At 48.6% G+C, this 19,541-nt stretch overlaps 1 protein-coding gene across 3 annotated transcripts in view; it reads right to left on the bottom strand.

The window, feature by feature from the left end:
• The window catches only part of LOC118516438, a 34,153-nt gene extending 15,404 nt beyond the window's left edge, over window positions 1–18,749 (bottom strand). Inside the window, exons 1-2 of one of the 3 annotated variants that reach the window (XM_036062343.1) lie at window positions 18,556–18,749; window positions 16,810–17,393 (exon numbers count right to left, since the gene is read on the bottom strand). The gene's annotated coding sequence lies outside the window, so the exon portion shown is untranslated. Of the gene's footprint in view, window positions 1–16,809; window positions 17,410–18,555 lie in introns of all 3 variants that reach the window. The other 2 variants (XM_036062332.1, XM_036062324.1) reach the window with 2 other exon arrangements.
• Between the last annotated feature and the right edge of the window lie 792 nt (window positions 18,750–19,541).

Genomic DNA, 19,541 nt, shown 5'->3' with positions numbered 1-19,541 from the left:
ACCCGGATTCGCTCGTTCGCTCGTGAGATGAGATGTGGGAAGTCGCAACCACACATATATTCGTAGCGTGGCGGGACATTATTCGCAGTATTTTCACCAGGGTTCGCAAACACACTCACCGCAAGCAAATATGGCGCGACAAGATGGAGGAGAGCCTGCAATGGCATTATGCCTCAGCAATCTATTCCGCTGGGGTTCAAGCGCTTCAGGGATACAGGGGACCGTGCTTGCGACTCCTGAAGTCCTTCGAGCCCCCCCCACCCCCTCTCCACCCACCCCACTGTGCCCCAACAACCACCAAGCATCCCTTTTTTTGCGAAGTCTTGCGCAAGCGTATCACGCGAGATTACGCTTCTTCCCAAGCTACACAAAGCGTGGTGGTTGTGGTGGTAGGATATAGGAGTGTTTCTACGTTCTCCTTTCGAGACACGAGACGTAACTTTTATAACCCCCCTTACCATCCCCCCCTTCCCCCTCCCGGGGCTTGTTATCTGCTACGCTCCATCTTATAGCGCTGCGAAGAGCAAAGCGAAAGCCACCATTTTCCTTACCCTCGCATGAAACTGTTTGGTGGACACACAGCAGGAGACTGTGTACTGCTGTCGTTGCCAACCACAACCACCAACACACCAAACGCAGAGATATATACAGGAGCCGGGGTCTTAGGGGCTGGATCCCGGCGGCCGTTTGCAGAGCTTGATCTACACGCAGATGAGGATATAAGAAGAAGGGTGGCCTCGATTGGCGAAACGCGGAAACACCCGTGCGAGAGTGAGACACACCACCACGATATCACTCGGCATATCGTTGAACGTTGTGGTGGTGGTGTTGGCGAGCTGGAGAACAAGGAAGAGGAACGAAACTCCAGCCAACCGTAACGAGAACACGACACATCACGAAAATGGAAGGACGCCCCCGGTCGGTTATTTTTTTTTCCATTTTTAAACAATTGTTTCGAAAGGGTTGAAATCGAAAGAGGGAATCAAAACGAGAGAGAGAGAGAGAGAGAGAGAAGGTGAGAGCGAGATGGACAAAGAAGAAGTAGGAGTAGGTCGGAGACAAAGAGTGAGAGCATGACAACAGATTGAAAGGAAGCAGGATACGATTGAACAAAAAACACCCCCCCCCCCCCTCCCCAACGCCTTGAACAGGGGGTCGAAGCAACCCTCAAAACAATCATCTCTCCCCACCTGTCCCGCAAACCCCCGTTTTCTCCAAGCCCTACGCTTCACATCCACCTGCCATGCATCCATGTGCTTTGCTCTGCTGTCTCTCGTTCTCGCGCCAGGGCTTTTAGGTATTATTATTTTTTCTCTTCTGGTAATAACGAGGCGAAATCTTATTGATTCGTTACCATGGTAGCGGGTCGGGACCACCACAGAAAACTGAAATCCCTCTGTTTAGCTCTGTGTGCTTCCCCGGTCCCTCGAGAGTGTCCCGTGTCCAGAACCGCCGCCACACAATTGTTATGTTTACCCATTTCCTTTCTCTCTCTCTCTCTCTATCGCTCTCGGCACAGAGGGATGTATGCGTGTAGTCTTTCATCTTGCAGCTCAACGCATGTTGGACCCCCCCATCCCGACCGTAGACGGATGTGTATCCTCGAAGAGACATTGTGCTCATTTGCATACATAAATCACCCGCTAGGACACAGACAGGTAAGTCTATCCTCATATACATTCCCTCCAACTTGGTCCAAAAGCTCACGGTGTAGACTTACTGTCAGGGGCTCAGAGCAGTCTTTGGACAGCTTCGAGTGAGTCATCCTTGGGCCGCGGGTGAGCACCTCAGATCGAAATTAAGAAGAGAACCTTGACTAGCGTAACACCGTTTCATTTAAAGCAATTCGAATATTGATACGCCACTCGGTCCGTGCCGTGGAGGCGTTGTTCGTCACACACCGACGAAACCGCTACCGAAATGCGCCTTTTTTCGACACACTTCCTTCCACTGCGGCTATTGATGATTGCTTCCTGCGAAAGGCGGAACACGCGTCTGTTACGTGCGAGTCCGAAGGCCGTTACGGAGGAGGTCAGAGAGCAGCAGCTTGGGCAGGGAAAGATCGAGCGTATGATCATCGAGGAGTGGATTGCGGCCTTCAGCTCTCGACTCCGTATCTCGTAGCGTTAACAACTGCTGTCAGAGGCTTTTTGAAGGGCGCCGTAGGATAATCTAATACGATCCGAGGATTACCAGGACTATGCTCTTTCCAATGTTTGCCCTTATCTACACACTAAGGGACCTCTTCAAACTTCAGATTAATGTAATCGCTTGTAGTCTTCTTTTTCGGCCTCTGTTTTTTTTTTCTTGGAGCACAGATACAAAAGACACGGCTCTCGCTTCATCGGATATATCGACATTTCAAATTAGTGCGGGTCTTCTTATAAAGTTTGATTGCTCTATCTAGACGCTTGCTTTAGAATGGCAATTGAAGACAAATCTTTCCTCTCCTCTCCCTCCCACACACACACACACACAATTCAGAAATCAACATCAAGTTTTGTTCCCTCCAATCGTTCAATGTTTTCCCGTGCGATTTCTGTTTCTGGCTTCTGTACACCGACCCCCCGTTTATCCATTTCGCAACGGTTCAAAAGTCCTGCGCAAAACAGAAACCGTATCTCTCGCTCTTCCCCCACTCTCCTAAAATGGCGGATTTTACCTCCCCCCCCGACATCACCCACCATAAAACACACACACACACACATTTAACCGTACGGTAGCTGTTCCTCTCATCATCATCCCCCGCGAAAGATTCGTTGTCCTTGTTCCGCGCTCTGGCAAGGATGTGTGTGTGTGTGTGTTTTTCGTTGTGGTGTTACCGTTTTCTCGCACTATCTGCCTCGAGTGTAGATATTTTTAGCGTTTCGTGCTGTTGTTGTATATTCCTGCAGAGGAGATTTCATCACCATCGTGCGCCCACCACCATCACCACCTTTGTTTAATTGGAAGGTGGAAGTAGATTGGATACTATTATCGGCTGACCCTCGTAGCATCCACCACACGCACACGGCTTGTGAAGTCTGCTCTCAAGTCGGTGGTTGGAGCTGGGGGGGGAGGAATCAGAAATCATTCACAACCTTGATGTACAAAGCAACACAGCAGAAGAGCACGCGGAGGCAATGTGCGTTACAGACCCGAGAATCACGTCTCTGCTGTTAACGTCAATATATACGGGCTCACACAACACTCGCTTACCGCCAGATACTTGTATGCAGAGGATTAGAACGTTCCTATAAGGTGTGTTGCGATGGTCCGTTCTCCTCGCCAGAAGATGGATAGCTATTGTTACCAGCGTCTAGATTTATTTCACAGTATCGATCGATGGCTTCGGGCAGATCGGTGCCTGCCATTAATGCGGTGGGGGACAGTCAGCAGAGGGGGGGGTGGCAAAAAGGAACAAAGATGGCAACTCCTCCTCGGAGCGGTGGTGTGTCAACGTCAGCTAAAACTCGATTATGGGAGCTACCTACCCTGTGTCCCTGGAGAGAAGTCTATAACCGTCCTTCGTTTCTCGGGCCAGGCAGAGTGTGCACCCTAATCAAATTATGCGATTAGGTTCTTCCAAACGCTAGCTTCCTGCCCCCCCCCCCCCCCCTCCCCCGCCTGTCCGAACTCTTCTCAGACAGGAAAGATGAAACTGCACGAGAGAGCGAGAGATGGCACAGAAAGCGAAAAAGATACACGAAATGGTCCGGGGTTGGGAAGGGTGGCTTATATATATTGATTTTAGATGGCTCTCGGCTGGGGCTGTCCACGCTAGAAAACTGGTGAGTCGCGCACGTTCGTATCTCAACCGAAAGGACACACACACGGCAACAAGCGGGAGAGAGAGCCGGCGGGGAAAAGGCCTAAAATAAATAAAACAGTCACATATCATGCACGCGAATCGTGCGAGATAGTAGTGTGTGTGTGTGTGCGTGTTGTGGGTTTGTGGTGGAGTGAGCGCAGATGTGGAGCACGGTTTACAACCACCCTCCCAGGATCGTATTCCTAGAGCTCTATATCTCCACCACAAAAATAAAGGAAGACTCTCCAGCTCTCCAGTTCCCCGGGGTTCCAGATTATCTAAGGTCTGTTGGCTTCAAGGAAGCCTCTCTCTCTCTTTTACTGATATGCTCAGAGATGGGTCCAAGTTTCATAACTACTCCTGCCACTAGAGTTCCTAAATTCGTCCCAAAAACCGTCGATAGGTCGATCAAATCTTGCGCTCCAACGTTTGCCCTCGATTATTTGTTCCTCCTCAAGGATCTTTTGTACGTCCCAGTGAGAAAAAATGTGCCAAAAGGGGGGGGGGGGGGGGGTGGTCATTGCGTCATTAGATCCATAAACTTCATAAATTGAATTGCTGGAGAGTCCTTCGAATCAATTTTCGACTAACGATTTGGGGGAACGAAACCTCGTCGCGAGAGTCAATCTGTCAGATTTGATTTCGATTTCCGGGACGCGATTCGATTTTCGAGAATCGATCGAATAAGCATGGAATATGAATGTAAGAGTTCTGAGTGGCGAGATTTCCCTGGAAAACATTACTTTCACGCAACAAAGGAATCAAATAAAACCGGCATGGACCTCCCCATCGTTTGATCCTGAAGCGCTATTGAGTTGAGAAAATTACAACCCTCCCAAAGAGTGAGCGTGGACTATAATAGGAGCAAGAGAAAGAGAGAGCAATCATTTCCGGTCGTTGAATGGCTCGGAGTCCTCCTCCTAACTCCCTACACATTATCTGGGAAGTTTGGAGATGCACTGGAGAGGACCTTTGGGCTAGCAACGTAGCAACTGTACAACAACAGCAGGTGTGGCGACAGGAAATTTAACAGCAAAACAAGATGGCGTCACAAACGACAATCCGTCTGTAACGCCATCACCCTCGAGGATCTCCCACAGGCGTCCACCCCCGTTCTAGCTGTTGTGCAGAAAGAGGGGATGATATTGCATCCCTTCACACACAAAGCGGGCAAGGACTGTTCTCGACCCCTCTGAGGAGGCAAAACCAGATCTCCCCTGTTTTGCTTTTTAACAACCACGGTGGCGCACTGTGCTATACACCACACTACTACCATTATCATGGATCTGTATCCTGCGTTCCCATTTTGCTGCTCTTCCGGCTTCCGCTTCATCTATAATTCATCCCATCCTACACACACACACACACACCGTGCCAGGTTTGCGTGAGTCTAACACACGTTTGAGTGAGTCATGAGTTATCCCCCTAGTTGGTCGACACAGCACCATTTTCCAGGGGGTTTTTCTTTTTCCTTCTTCCAAATCTTCCAACGAAAACGAATCGCCGGGGTGGGAGTTGGTTTATGTTTCCTTGTGCAGTACACCCCGGAAACCCTGGAGCACTGGTTGTGTGGTGTGCTCTCTCTCTCTCTCTCTCTCTCGACCAACTCCACATACCAGATAGTTGTGTTCCCCCGAGAGGATACTATGCAATACAGGCACAGCCGCAATAGGATGGAAAGTTCAGATGAAGTCGAAAAGGGACCCGCTGGCAGAAATCGATTCTCTCCTCCGCTAAGCCCAACAGCAACAACCCCCCGCCGCCCGCTAACGAACTTGTACACCCAAGTTCGGGCCGGGGAGTCACGGTGAGACGAACGTGACATGAAGCGGAAGCGGGACACCTACTCAACCTCCGGACGTTGCCAGGCAGCGACATCAGCGTTCACAAATAATGGCTGCCGCAGGATGAAGGAACCATACCCGGGGGGGAGGGCGCCACAAGCGAAACACAAAGACAACGTGTGTGTGTGCGAAAGAAGAAGAGAGAGAACACGAACGCAACTCCTCTACTCCTCCACCACCACCACCACCTTGACCATAACTCTTCGCATGGCTGACAGTCTTCCCACTAGCGACAACAAAACACACAGTCGCAGGTTGGCTGGAGCCTAAGAAATGCGAGGAATTTCCTCCAGTGCCTGGAGGATTTATATCCCTGGCCTGCCTCTCTCTGCCCAGCTTTCTGTCTCATTCTGTCTTCCCACACCATTTTGCATCCAGCAAATGTAGCTGGCTCTCCTGGCTGGCACGGCCCCTTCAGAATGCCGTCTATATCGCCACAAATTCTCGAGGCCTTTCCTCTGCCCCCCCCGCCCACATCACTGTACCACACACACACACACACATAAACCAACACCCAACTAGCTGTGGAATCCTTGGTGATGCGCTGTGTTGATGTTGGAGTGAGGTGGTGGGTCCCTCAGGAATGGTTACGCGAGTTGGCCTAACACCGTTCCAGCATTATAGCATCCCACAGAGCGTTCAGATAGTTGGTAGGAACATTTTGGAGCGAAAGTACATAGAAATAAAGCAAGTCTTCTGCTCATATAGTCGACAAATTCTAGCAACTGTAGCTGCTCCATATGCAAGGTCCTCGCTAGTCCTGGTCGCTTTCCTGACCTGACGCCTGATAAGCTACCTTTTAGCTAATGAAATCACGAAATTGATTTTGAAATGCGTACCATCTTCGGCACGGTAAAAACCGGGAGTTTCTCTCCCCCCCCCACACCCCTCCCTTGACGTTCCCAAAGTGTGTCCAATCAATAGCAGGTGAGCGGAATTATAGGAACGGGGGTTGAGATATTGCTCCTCCACAACATCCATACCAGATTGGGCTGGCCCGTGCCTTCTGCAAGCGCTTCTTCCTTTGCCCGCCTTCACCTCACCATCTTCCATCTTCCATCCGCACCCCCATCCCCAAACCCGTCGCCCATCTCCAACCACCTTCTTCCACAACAGTGCGCACGGGCACAGCAAAAACGGGCTCCGGAAAAGGCTCGGTGTGCGCAGGTCATTAAAAAAGAGCGCATCATCATCAGTACTCCCCCTCCCCGGGGACGAGCTCTCCGTCGTCGTCGTGCTGGTTCGGCTCCGGTCTCCACAAACACCAAAAAAAAAGGAACACGAGAAAAACGGCCTCTCAGCACAGAGTACCGTCGTGCCGGAGAGCTCTGAAACGGGCTCAACACAAAGCATCACACAAGCATCGGATCGATAACAACACCAGCAGCACCATCAGCACCAGAAGCTGAAACCAGTGGGTAGCGCTCACCAAGAAGGAGAAGCAAATGAAATCGTAAAAGCAGAATTGACCAGGCGCTCTCGCAGCCAGAAATCAAAACTTTGATGAAAGCACGGAGAATAAAACCGTTGATGTTAATCTTCGGCCAGGCACAACAAGAGAAACGCTTAACCCTTCATTCGTTGGCTGGCACCTTCTTCGCGGGAGGGCGTTGCTCTCGGAGCGCAGCGTCCGCCATCATCTCCATGTGTGGTGGCGGCCATCTTTAATCTCCCGCCGTCCGCCGTCGACCTCCTAGAATCCTTGCTCCTGCTGGCTGAGATTGGTTCAACCCTCTACCCTCGCTCAGCACGCTGTTTGCTATCGATTAATGTAGCTGGCTACTACTTACTGGGAGAACTACTTCCCTCCCCTGTTTGCCTCTTGTTTTCCTTTAGGGTGAAGAAGGAGGACAGAGTTCATCTTCTCGGCTTACCAAACAACACGAAAAACTCTGCGCCACAATTGGTGAGAAGCTGGTTGAAGCTAAAAATCGATCGGACCAAGAAACAGGTTTCCTTTTTTTTTGTTTTTCGCCAACGGACGACGGAGGCGATGATGGCGACTTTCTCTCTTTCGCGTGCGGCACCTACTACGCGGGCAGCCTCTTTTGTATGGCTTCCGTCGCACGAGAGCGAGACCAGGTGCCGCAGAAGAAACCATAGGAAAATAACGTCCTGATTTAAACCGAAGAGAAGCCGCAAGGGCAAAACACCACGCTGCTGGGTGGTGCAATTCAAAATGGCGGACCGGTGGCGGTGATGTGTCCTCTCTCTCTCTCAAATGCCTGTGTCTAACGCACATCATCCACCACCCCAGGAGGCGAAGAAGCATTGCTTTCTTTGCGACGTGTGTAGATGCCCGTATTGACTCACGGCCCAACTGCCGCGACTGGCAAGCAACAAGGTGCGTTATTCGATGACTTCCGTCCGTCTGCACATTAGCACATCCAGCAGCCGTTAAATGAGTGGTGTCGCCTGCCTTCCCCATCATGCGACGAAAATGGTATGGAAATCAGCCGAACTCGAACCAAAAAACAACAAGGCCCATCACTACATTATCACATCAACGCCGTTAGCGAGGAGGGGAACGCAAGTACTTGGGTAACGATGCGCAAAATGATGTACCGAAACCGAGGGTGGTGGTGGTGTGGGAGCATAGAAGAAAGGGAGGATGCATTGGAGAGATGTGTTATGTGTGTGGTTTGTTGTTGTTGCCTCTTTTGTTTATTGTCATTAACACGAGCAGCAGACGCGAGTCGCGCTGATGACGCATTTTTTAGATGACTTTTGGTCTGTCACCCACTTTGCGCGCAGTGTACCACCAGCAGTAGCGTTTCTTTCGTAACCATCATAGGTCGGATGTTTTGTTTGCAAAATGTGTACAAAAACGTTCGCTACGTTTCTTCAGAATTCTTCAAAAATCTCGCTTCTTCATAATGCTATGGTCCTATGGTCCTGAAGACTTCATCCAGAACTCTGTAGGTCTTTTGCGGATTCTATCATCCATCAGGGCTAGAGATGTGAAAACTGTGGGATCTCTCGGATATTGTCCAGAGAGTTCAATCAAGAATTTTGTCTTTGGCATGATAGCTCTTTTTCGAATTCTATCATCCCAGGGTTCTGGAGGCATGCAATTTATGATAAAATCTCGGAGATTTCATATGGATGCTATCATCCCAGAATTCTGAAGATGTGAAAACTGTAGGATCTCTCGGATATTGTCCAGAGAGTTCAATCAAGAATTGTGTCTCTAGCATGATAGCTCTTTTTCGAATTCTATCATCCCAGGGTTCTGGAGGCATGCAATTTATGATAAAATCTCGGAGAGTTCATATGGATTCTATTATCCCAGAATTCTGAAGATGTGAAAACTGTGAAATTTCTCGGATATTGTCCAGAGATGTTCATCAAGAGCTATGACGTCACTTTTTTATGTCTCTAGAACTTCTACGAGACATGAAATATCTGGGATCGATTGGATACTGTCAGACGACATGTAGTCTAGATGAGTCTTTCATCGATCGATTCAGGAGATGGTGGTTGCTCTTATATTGTCTCGTTTCCTCACATCTAGAAAGTTATCAGAAGGTGCACCTGTCTACACTTGCCGTGTCCGGCGATGCTTGACATCTCACGGTGGCCTGTTTTAATCGCCATCAACTATCGACCGCAGAGCAACGTACTTTTTAATAAAGTTTGGATAAATATAAACTTTCTCCCTGGAACAAACATTATGGTCGCAGGACTTTCAAACATAATGAAATAAGTACAAAAACCGCATCATCCCGCGCTCAGAGCACATGAAACTTTCAAGCGAATAGTCATCATCCCCCGGCAGCAGCAGTAATATATTAGCAGCAGCTGAACCTGAACGAAGCCCTCCTCTCGCTGTAAGACACGGAGGAGAAGAATAAAATTTTAACGAACAAAGAGATGATAATAGAGTACAACAACAACGGAAAAAAAAGCGCCGGGTACACAGCCAGCCAGCCAACAGACAAAATTGATGTAGGCTTGAGCGAACCCATCCAGCAGCAGCAGCAGCAGATCAATTCGCTTTAGCCCTCTCATCCGCCACCATTCACATTCACTGTCCTTCCCAGGCAAGCACACACACACACACGAAGTTCGGAACTTCTTGAGTTTGAAGATTCACCGATTCCTTCTTGAATGCGTTAATTTTCAGCGTCAGAGTCAGCAGCCAACCGTGTCGCCTCTGCTTCGCCTTCTTCGGGTCTTTCGCTTCCTTCGCCTCTTCCAAGCACGGTGTGTGCGATCAGAAGATTCACTTCTAAAAGGTCGACTTCTGTGTGTGTGTGTGTCTGTCTCTCTATCTCCTCCTCCTCCTCCTCCACCTACCAAGCGCGAGGCTGAAGAAAAGCCCCAACACTCACATGCCGGCAGACGCACGGGGCACCGAGCAATCAGAGACAAGAGATTATTGTCTGATCTTCAGCAGCATGATTATCGTCTTCTTCTCCATCTGCTCTCTAGAGACAATCAAACACACACACGTTGCTTCCTCTTTATCTCTTGCCCTAATAGCTTCCATTCCAAAAGCCCGTCCATTCCGCTTCAATCCCAAGAACCACAACCAACCAACGTCTCTTACAGTGTTTGCGTCTTTTTTTTTGTGTCTGGCGTTTCTGCCGTGTGCTTCTGGCTGCGGGGATCCTGATCATTGTCCGGGACGATGATCAGCAGCAGCACCACACCACCGTGCGCTCTGATGTGCCAGAGATGAAGCACCTGGGGCGGGAGGTAAAGAGACTTCGCGTTCCTACGGGAGAAGCCCGTCTACCGAGACGGGACACGGGGCTTGACTGGGGGGAAGTCCACACACACACACACACACGCGCGGGAAGAAGACGCGAACGGAAAACTCAGTCAAGCGAGGCGTGTGTGGTGCGTTGCTGCTGCTGCCGCCATCTTCCTTCAGGAAAAGGAGAAGAAAAGCCTACTGACAACCAAACAATAAACGTGCTCTCCGTAAAGAACGGCAGGGTTAGGAATGGTGGAGGGTGGATGGGGGAGAAAGGGGGGTTCCACGAGTCTGACAAAGTACAGCAACAACAAAATCGAACCGAAAAATCATCATCCACATTGCGGACTTCTAAAGATCAGAGTACACGGTGGCGAGTCAACATAGGTGTGTGTGTATGTGTGTACGTGATGAGAATTGCGAAAAAATGCTATTTAAATTGAGAAAGACACAAAATACGAGTCGAACCTTCCCTTTACCGGGTTCTGTTTTCTGCTCTTGTTTTCTTCTTTCATTTCTAAACTGCTCGCTTCTCTTTACCACTAACCAAGTCCTTACTGATTTGTTATGTTATGGGTTCTTTTTTTTTGTTGTTACTTTTGCTTAAAACTTTTTCTTTCACCTACAGACTCTTATTTAGCAATTTTCCTTTTGTTTTCTTTTGTTTTGTTTTCCTTTATTTTCATTTTCATTTGTGCATTTCAAGTTTCAGTTTCATTCTCACTTTTCCACAACACGCACACACCAGGGGCCTCTCTCACCCCCACCCGATGGAAAATGTGCATCATATTTTTCTAGCATTGCTACCCCGCGCCTCGGTGCCGAGCTTTTCCAGCTGAATGCCCATTTTTACATCGTTCGTTCGTAAGAGTGAAAAACGGACCGCGTGCTCGCGTATAGAGAGAGCGTGCGCGCGCGCGAAAACGGACAGCAAATCAACAGAATGCCGTAAGACGACGAGCGCAAAAGAAGCGTAGTTGGGCTGGCAGGTAGAGCATTAATGTAAAACACCTCCCACCTCCCTCCAGCACCATCCCCCCAACTCCTCCACCATTCAGTGCATCCCTGAATTTTCACTCAATAACATTCGTCGCCTGCTCACTACCACACGGCAAGGTAGGTAGATACATATATAGGAGAGCATCCCTCCCCCCCCCCCCCCCCGTTTCCACTTCTTTAGAGCTTCCAAGGGGGTAGAGCTTCAGAAGCTTAAGAAAGGCTCCAGAGCGCGCCCTTTTTCGCTTCCAAACTACTCTTCTCACAGGGACAAGCAGTTGCGGGCCGGCCCGTGGAACCACTGGACCGTGTACCCCCCCCCCCCCCCCCCGTACTACTCTCCGGGATGTGAAGAAGAGATGGAGCGTTCCTTTGTGATCTTCTCCTGTCGTTGTGATCGAGTAGATACGATCAACTGTGGCTGTGGCACGTCAAGCTGGGTCAAGAACACACCTGGTCACATCACAGGCCTCATTCTCTCCCTAGCTCATTCTTTGTAATTCTTCCAAACGTCTGAAGCTTCCCAAACTCACCGCAAGGGGGGGGGGGGTAAAAGTTTCTTCAAGCTAAAAGCATACTTTCAACTGTCACTTTGAAGTCACTTCAATGGAGAATATTAGTGCAAGATATCCTTAAAATGTCGGAAGAATGTTGTCCTGATGATCTACAATACTCTCTCTCTCTCTCTCTCTCTCTCTCTCTCTCTCTCTCTCTCTCTCTCTTCTTGGCCTAATGCCTTCTCTCGACTTAGTGATATCTCGTAGTTGGATAGTCAAATCCTCACACTACGAGGAGAACGGTCCTGGGATGGGATTTGAACCCCGGTCCTGCCGTATGAAGCATTTCTAGAGCGATATTGAGACATACACCTGGGGGAGTTTTGTGCCCTCCAGAACTTGCAAGCATCACTCCAACACGCTTTCCGTTTTTTTTTTCGCAACCGCCAAATACGGCGATGTGAAAATGCGAATAAAGTCAGACAGATAAAGAGAGGGAGAGCGAGAAAAGCACACACACACACACAGCATTAAAGAAGCGACACAGAAGAGGTCGGGGACGGGCGAACCCGGTGCAGATCGCGCGAAGAAGAGGGAAATAAAATAAATTTCCATCATTATTATTAATCACCCGCTTTACGCATCGCGGGACCAGCCGTTGAGCTGAACGGAGTCTCCACACACACACGTTAGCTTCTTTTGTCGGTTGAGCTTTTTTGCTGCTGTTTCGCTAGCGCTTTTCGTTTAACGGCTGTGTGTGACCAACGGAAAACGAAGCTAGAGCGATACATCTCTCAAGGTGAGCTAAGCAACGGCGAGGCGAACATCTTTTTATCGATCGAGGGAGAAAAGGCCTTCTGAAGCTGACCAAGATAAAGGAGAGGACAAGAAGACCAGATGTTGGTCTGGTCGGCCGGGTGTTTGTTTTTGTGTGTGTGTTCGTGCCACGGAAAGAAGTATAATTTTTCAGGGGGTCCTTCCCAATACGATTTGCCAAAAAGAATGGGGAAACAAGCAAGACTGTAAGGGAGGATGTGTTTTTGAAGCTGGAGAAGATAGGCTTTTTTCATACTAAAAGGATTCTTTCTAGATTTCGATTAGAATAGCCTGAATAAGTCTTGACTTATATTATAAAATATGGACAGTTTCACAGTCAGAGGAGATACCTCAGATATCTCAAATTGCAGATCAGCATGATGGCGTCATACAGTGAGAGCCCGCACTAGGGATTCTATTCGCAACAGGGATAGGCGATCGAATGCGGAGATATTATGCCTATCTATGATTTTGCAGCTGAAGTCATCCAAACTACAATAGAGAGTTAGGGGGGGATAGAGTGTCCTGAACGGTGATCACCTTTGCACCGTTGGCCGTAATAAGTCATATCTAGGAGGACAAAGAACAATCTAGGACAAAAAATGCTTGAGAGTACCCCATTGGTCCAAGATGGATATAGGTCCACACAACCATGTCAGCAAATGGGATGCCATGAGATGAACCCCGCGAGTTGGTAGAAAACATTACGAAGTTTAAAATCACCATAACCTCCCCCCGCCGTTCGGATCGAAAGACACGGAAAACGAGAGACAAAGCGCACAAAGCGTACTGAAGAAATCAATCAAGTCAACTGACGGCGAAGGAATGCTTCACAGCAAAAGGAAACAATGTGACGGGAGTCAACCGCCCTCCCCCCAAAACAGCAGATCAGCAAAGAGGATTTGACGCGGTTTAAGGTTGACGTCCTCGTGAAGGAAGCACCAGAAACCCGCCAATAATGGCCTGCTTGGGGCTCACGCCGCCATATCTCGCCAACGACCGGTCAAAACCCAATCAGATCAGTTTTTTTTGTGATTTCGTGGATCTTGATTTCGTTACGTGCCGCACGTTCGCATTACAATTCGTTGGCAGAATAAAAATCAAATCAGGAGGACTCTACTCGATAAACGAGCTTAAAGGAGAACTTCTTGGTTAGGGGGTTTTGACAGCTTTCCAAGCTTCATCTTGAAACGTTGGAAGAGGTAAGAGAAGGTAAATGTAGCACCTAAACGAGCACCAAAGTTGGTATTGGAGTAGTGAACAGTCTTCAAGATATTTCTTGCCAAAAGCTTATTAGAGCGTCTGGATATCCGAATGCATCCATCAAGGCGTATCTAGGGCATTGAGTTCCTGATGTCATGTCATCCTCAACTTCTCTCCGCGAAAAAAAATGTATAGTTTCCGCATGAAGACATAAGAGACATACCAAATGCTGGTTGGAAGACACTAAATTTGCATCAGTTGTCAAGTTTGGCTACAACCTCACATCATCGCATTTCTGTATGGTGACGGTGTCATATGTAAGGGAGCTCATTCGGTTCGTATACTATCATTAAGTGATCTGCCTCTCTCTCTCTCTCTCTCTCTTTCCTACTTTGAGTTTGCTTTTACAAGATCGAACCGATCGACGATTGGGACGCTTCTGTCAATTTCTGCCATCATCATCATCATCATCGTGATCTCCCTCCAATCCAATTGATTACATACGCAGACACGGTCAGTAATTGCGTTCATCTTCCTATTTCGCATGCGAGAGCAGCGCCCATCTGCGTGTCCCCGCCACCATCGCTGTCTGGGGCGAGGGGGTAGAAGAAAGGTAGAGGGCGGGATTCGAGAGGGCTGGTGAGACGAGAGATGTGAGAGGAAAATAAATGTCACGCAAAGTTGTCAATCGTGAAGAACGTGACCGCCCCGAACGGGGGGAATTGCTGGTCCCTGTTGTCACCCGCTTTCATCATCTGGCGTCCGCGCACTCTACTGTCAAGTAGGAGGTAAAGAAGAAAAAGCAACTGGGCAATCAAACCCGGTACATGACATGGGCAACTCCCTAGCAACCATCGATTTCCAATGCGCACACGGCAAGCGGGTTGTGCGTTTTTCCTCCCATCCCCCCTTTCACTGTGCTCTCGCAGCAGCCAGCCAGCCAGCCAGCCAGTAGCGCTTCTCCCCCACCTTAAGCGCTTATTAAGCTCCGTGGTTCCTGAAGTAAGATCAAAGCGCTTCTTTTACACTGTATTTCTCGCTCTCTCTCTCTCTCTCCCTATTTGGAGTGCGTGGAATGTTTTCTCCTCAGCACCACCTCCCCCTTCCCCCTCCCCCAACCGATCATCGATTCGAGTCGAGTGAAACCTCTTTCGATAATCCTTCGTTTATTTTTAATTCGCTTACTATACACCCGGTGGTTGAAGAGCTGAATTGCTATTACGCGGCATTGTATTGATGGGAGGATGGGGGGGTGTGGGGGGGGGGGGGGTGGTAGAGCTGACACCTCGATTATGCCATTTGCCAGTGTGTCGTGACGTACTGGAAACGAGCAACGATCAATGGAAATGTGACAGATGTGGACGGGAATTGGGAACGAGGTGAAATCTAGACTCAACAAAAAAAATGAAACAGTAATCTCAACCTATATTTTCTGGTACCTCCTCCTCCACAGCGAAAGGTTGCCAAAGCAACGTAAGACTTCCAAGAAGCGCAAGACCGAAGCAAGATTTGTGCCGCCTTTGGAATATCGATCTGCACCATCATTCATCAGACAACGAAGAGACTAAAATAGCGAAACATTCAAGAACAGTTTCTATTCGCCAGATTAGCACGAGGAGAATCCAACGAGCGCCATCGTGCGATTCCAGGAAAGCGTCTGAAGCACACGATCCAATTTGGTGGATCCTTCGGCGTACGGTTCTCACACACAAACACACCTAGAGGTGTTCCTACACAATTGATGAAGCTCCTGCACCAGCCGAACCGAATCCATCCGTTCATAGAGAATTGCTCTCCGGTGTATGTGTATGTAGCCATGCGCACGCTCAACACTTTTTTTTCTCCTCTTTCATTCTGCCTAATATTTAAAGTATCCGAAAACACAAGTATCCCATCCAGACCGCCTCCCCGTACGAAAGGCTGACTACTTTTCTACGGGTAAAATTAAGTCACAGAAAGCCAGAAATGGCAGGCCGAGACCTCTCGAGGTTGTAGTGCCACAGAAGAAGAAGAAGAAAACACAAAAAAAAAAACAAACTAGAGGTGAAGCAGGGATTAACAACACAACATCCCATTTGCCCCCGTGCTATCCTGTTTTGTGCTTGTGATGTGGAAAATCAAACCGGGAGACAGTCCGAGGCGTCAGTGTTAACTCTTCGAGGTCGAGCGGGTCACACACAGCAGAACGCAATTGACTGCAAAAAAGGGGAACAAGCGCAACTGTGTAGTTCAAAACCAGATCCATCGCTGCTAACGAGCATAAAAGTGGCGGGAGAGAGCATAACGCAAGCAAGCAGTCCGCAGAAGATGGCGGAGAGCGCAATTCCCTGTGCTCGGGAGGTCCTCCTCTGGCAGGGAAAATAGCAGCACACGCAAGCACCCGGAGATAGGGATGTGTGTATCTCTTCACAGAGGTCTCCCATTCCCAATACTGATGGGGACATTCTGCGCATATTCCGCGCACAAAGGGCAACAGCATATCCCCAATAATCCGCTTGGGATTTTTTTTTCGTATGCCTTCAAAGGACGCAAAAGGTGCAGCTCTAGTATCGCTTTGTATGCGGGAGTCAACTTCTAATTTTTTGAAGAACACACATAACCTACAATACGTTGAAGGTGTAAGAGGTTGAAGATGAGAAGAAGAGGCGACAGTGGATAGAGAAATGCGCGTGGAAGAAAAAAAAAACCCCTTCAAAGCGAGAAAAGACGCTGATACGGACCCCTTTGCTGATCTATTCCCAGAACCACCGAAGTCACCTCCGCAACACCGTTTTCGCTTCACTTCGCTGCTTCTCTACCGTTGCGCGCGCGCCCGCCCTATCACGTTATTTTTTTTTCCCCTCACCCCATACATCTGCCGCCCAAAATTACGCCGAAACAAAAAATTTTCCACAGAAGTTATCGAAGAATAAAAAAAATGGTTTAGTGATGTTAATCTTTAAATCGAAGAAATTCACGTACCTCGTTGTCACTCCAGCAAATGATCCACGTGCAACACCACAAACATAAGAAACCTCTTCTCTTCTTCTTCACACACACACACACGGTACAGGTTTCGCAAGCACACATACAAGATCAATTTAGCGATGCGAGCACGCGTGAGCTATCCTTATCAAGTCTTCAAGGTTTTATTTCATATGTTTATGTTTGATTGAAGATTCGACGAACTTCACCCCAGCTTACTGTGGATCACTTCTTCCACAGAAAAAGGGTTCCCCTCCTTCTCACGCGACACATACACACACACACACACGCACGCACAGAGACACACTACGCGTTGGAGGACAGGGACAGGTTGGTGAATATCTTCAGCAGATGTGTTTTTTTTTTTTCCTCTTGGCAATAGCTGATTTTCTTGGCTGATCCCGATATACTCTGATCGAAGAATTCTTTTTTTTTCGAAAATGTTTATCAATTTTGCACTACCTTTACTTCAAACACTGAATACACACACACACTGAACACACGCGCCCTTGTTGGCTTTAATATTTCAACACCTTCAATTAGCTTGCAGTTTTGAAGTTGCACACTGATTCGTTGTAATCCTAAAAACGAAAAATTCTAGAGATTAGAAGAATTAACAATGGAAATCGAACAATTCTGCCCGATGCACGCTGTCACACGCACTACCAGACGAATCATTCCGATGCACTAAATGGTTTTTTTTCTTTTCAGAAACCGTCCAGAGTCCGGCAATCCTGACACTGGCAGTAGGCGAACGCAATAGCTCAACACCTGCCACACTCGGCAGCGCTTCAAGAGATGTTTGCCCCGGAACATCATCACCGAAGCTGCACGTCCATTACCTACGACTGGAGCTACTTAACTGTCCCGGTTGTTAATCCGCGTGCGCCCTCTAGTCACTTCCAAAATGTCAAAACATCGAAACGATTAAACATATTAATAATAATAGCAACACCACCAAAGACGCACAAGTGTACATCGGCACACACACGCGATTGTTGAAACACTTGCGATGTTGAACGTAGTTGCGATTCTTGCTGTCACTCGTTTCTTGAAGGACGGCCTCCTTGTCTAGGATCGGAAGCGTAGGTGTGTGGGGAGGAGGTACGGGGAGGTTGCAGAGATTCCCGGAGGTTGATTGTTGAGCCAGCTTCCCTCTTCCTTCCTTCCCACTCATCCCCCCCCCCATCCCCTTCCTTCCACCCTCAGACTCCTTGTGGTCCAGTGAGGATCGAAGTTATCGGCTAGAGATACACACAGGCCTATACACACTTGGTCTGCAAGTGGAAGGCGACCAATTTCGCGTTCTATTTTGTTTTTCAATGGAATTCTGCACAATTCCGGTGCCTTTTCGTGGTTGTCCGGTGAGGGACGGGCACATACACACACACACACACACACACACTAAGGCACGCAAGTAAAAGTCGGTTGATGGCAGCTGTGTTTGACTGTGATTTGTGTGTAGCCGGATGATTGTGGGGGATGAGGACGACTGTTTTTTTTTTTTCGTGGAACGCGGGACCATTTAGGCAGAAAAAAAAAACAAACTACCCGCACTACGCATTTGAAAAGCGTAACACGCGAACAAAAATTGTTTGCAAGAAAGCATGTGCACACTAACACACTTTTCGCCCAGGCTGGATGTCCACACTTTTATCACAAAGCACACTACAAAAGTTTTAAACTAACGTTACACTTTAAAGCAAAAAAGAAAAACCTCCCCCCACCAAACTCGCGTCTTACAATTTTCCGGTGCACCAGTTTCTCGCCCGAGAGTACGCGAATGATCATCACTAGCTCCGAAACGTATGCAGTGTTCGGCCAGCGCGGCACGTCCTGCAGCCTCGGTCGCTCGTGTGCCTGTAGCCTCGACGACAGACACCGCAGTTGTGATGTGCCCGCCGATATGCTGCTGTAACGAATGTGCGGCCCGTCCGCTTCTCGGCAGCACACGGGCAAGCGTTATAATCCGAAGCGGGCGCGCGCACACGCTTCGTGAGAGTCTGTGTTGTGGCCGGCTGTCTCGCTCACGCCCGTACCCGTACCCATCTCGTTCACGTTGCTCGGTACGCGGGCAGATCGCCGGTGAGCGGCGCACGGAGAACGAACCCGTACCGGAGAGCGTGCGCATCGTATCGTACCGAGCCGATGATTCATTTCGTCTGCCCCGAAACCGACGTGCGTGCGTGTGTGTGTGTGTGAGTGTGTTCATGCTTACGATCGGGTTGCGAGTGAATGGCGCGAAGCGTTCAGGATACAGGCAGCTGAAGAGTCGCTCGGCTGATAGGTGATTCGGTATCGAAATCGGTACATTTCAATGAGTGGAAATTAAATTTTAGGCTTTTGTTTTATTTAAAGCACCCCGGGGGGGAACGGGATTTTAAAAATGTCTGAATAATTACACTTTTTGCGATGGGTGTACTTTACTGTTACCAGGTAAAAAATGAACTGTGTGTCAGCTGTCTCAATTTTTCATTGGGAAAATAGAGCGCGAGGGAGGGGTGAAGGGGGATGGAGGTGAAGGGTGTGAAATGAATTTAAATCCAGAAAAGCACACGTGTCGATTTGTGATGACATGTTGATGTTGACAGATTATTGATTCTTCAGTAGCGGATTCTTAAATAGCTTAAGTTAAGTTCAATGCCTCTAACTAATCTTCGCCTTTCTTTGAATCTATAACCACGGGGAGAGTTGTCGGCTCACCATACCTGATCCTCCTTGACGAAGTC

This window comes from Anopheles stephensi, chromosome X, assembly GCF_013141755.1.
Source record: "Anopheles stephensi strain Indian chromosome X, UCI_ANSTEP_V1.0, whole genome shotgun sequence".
Lineage (NCBI taxonomy): Eukaryota > Metazoa > Arthropoda > Insecta > Diptera > Culicidae > Anopheles > Anopheles stephensi.
The sequence above is the reverse complement of the archived record's forward strand: the minus strand, read 5'-3'. Positions and strand labels throughout refer to the sequence as shown.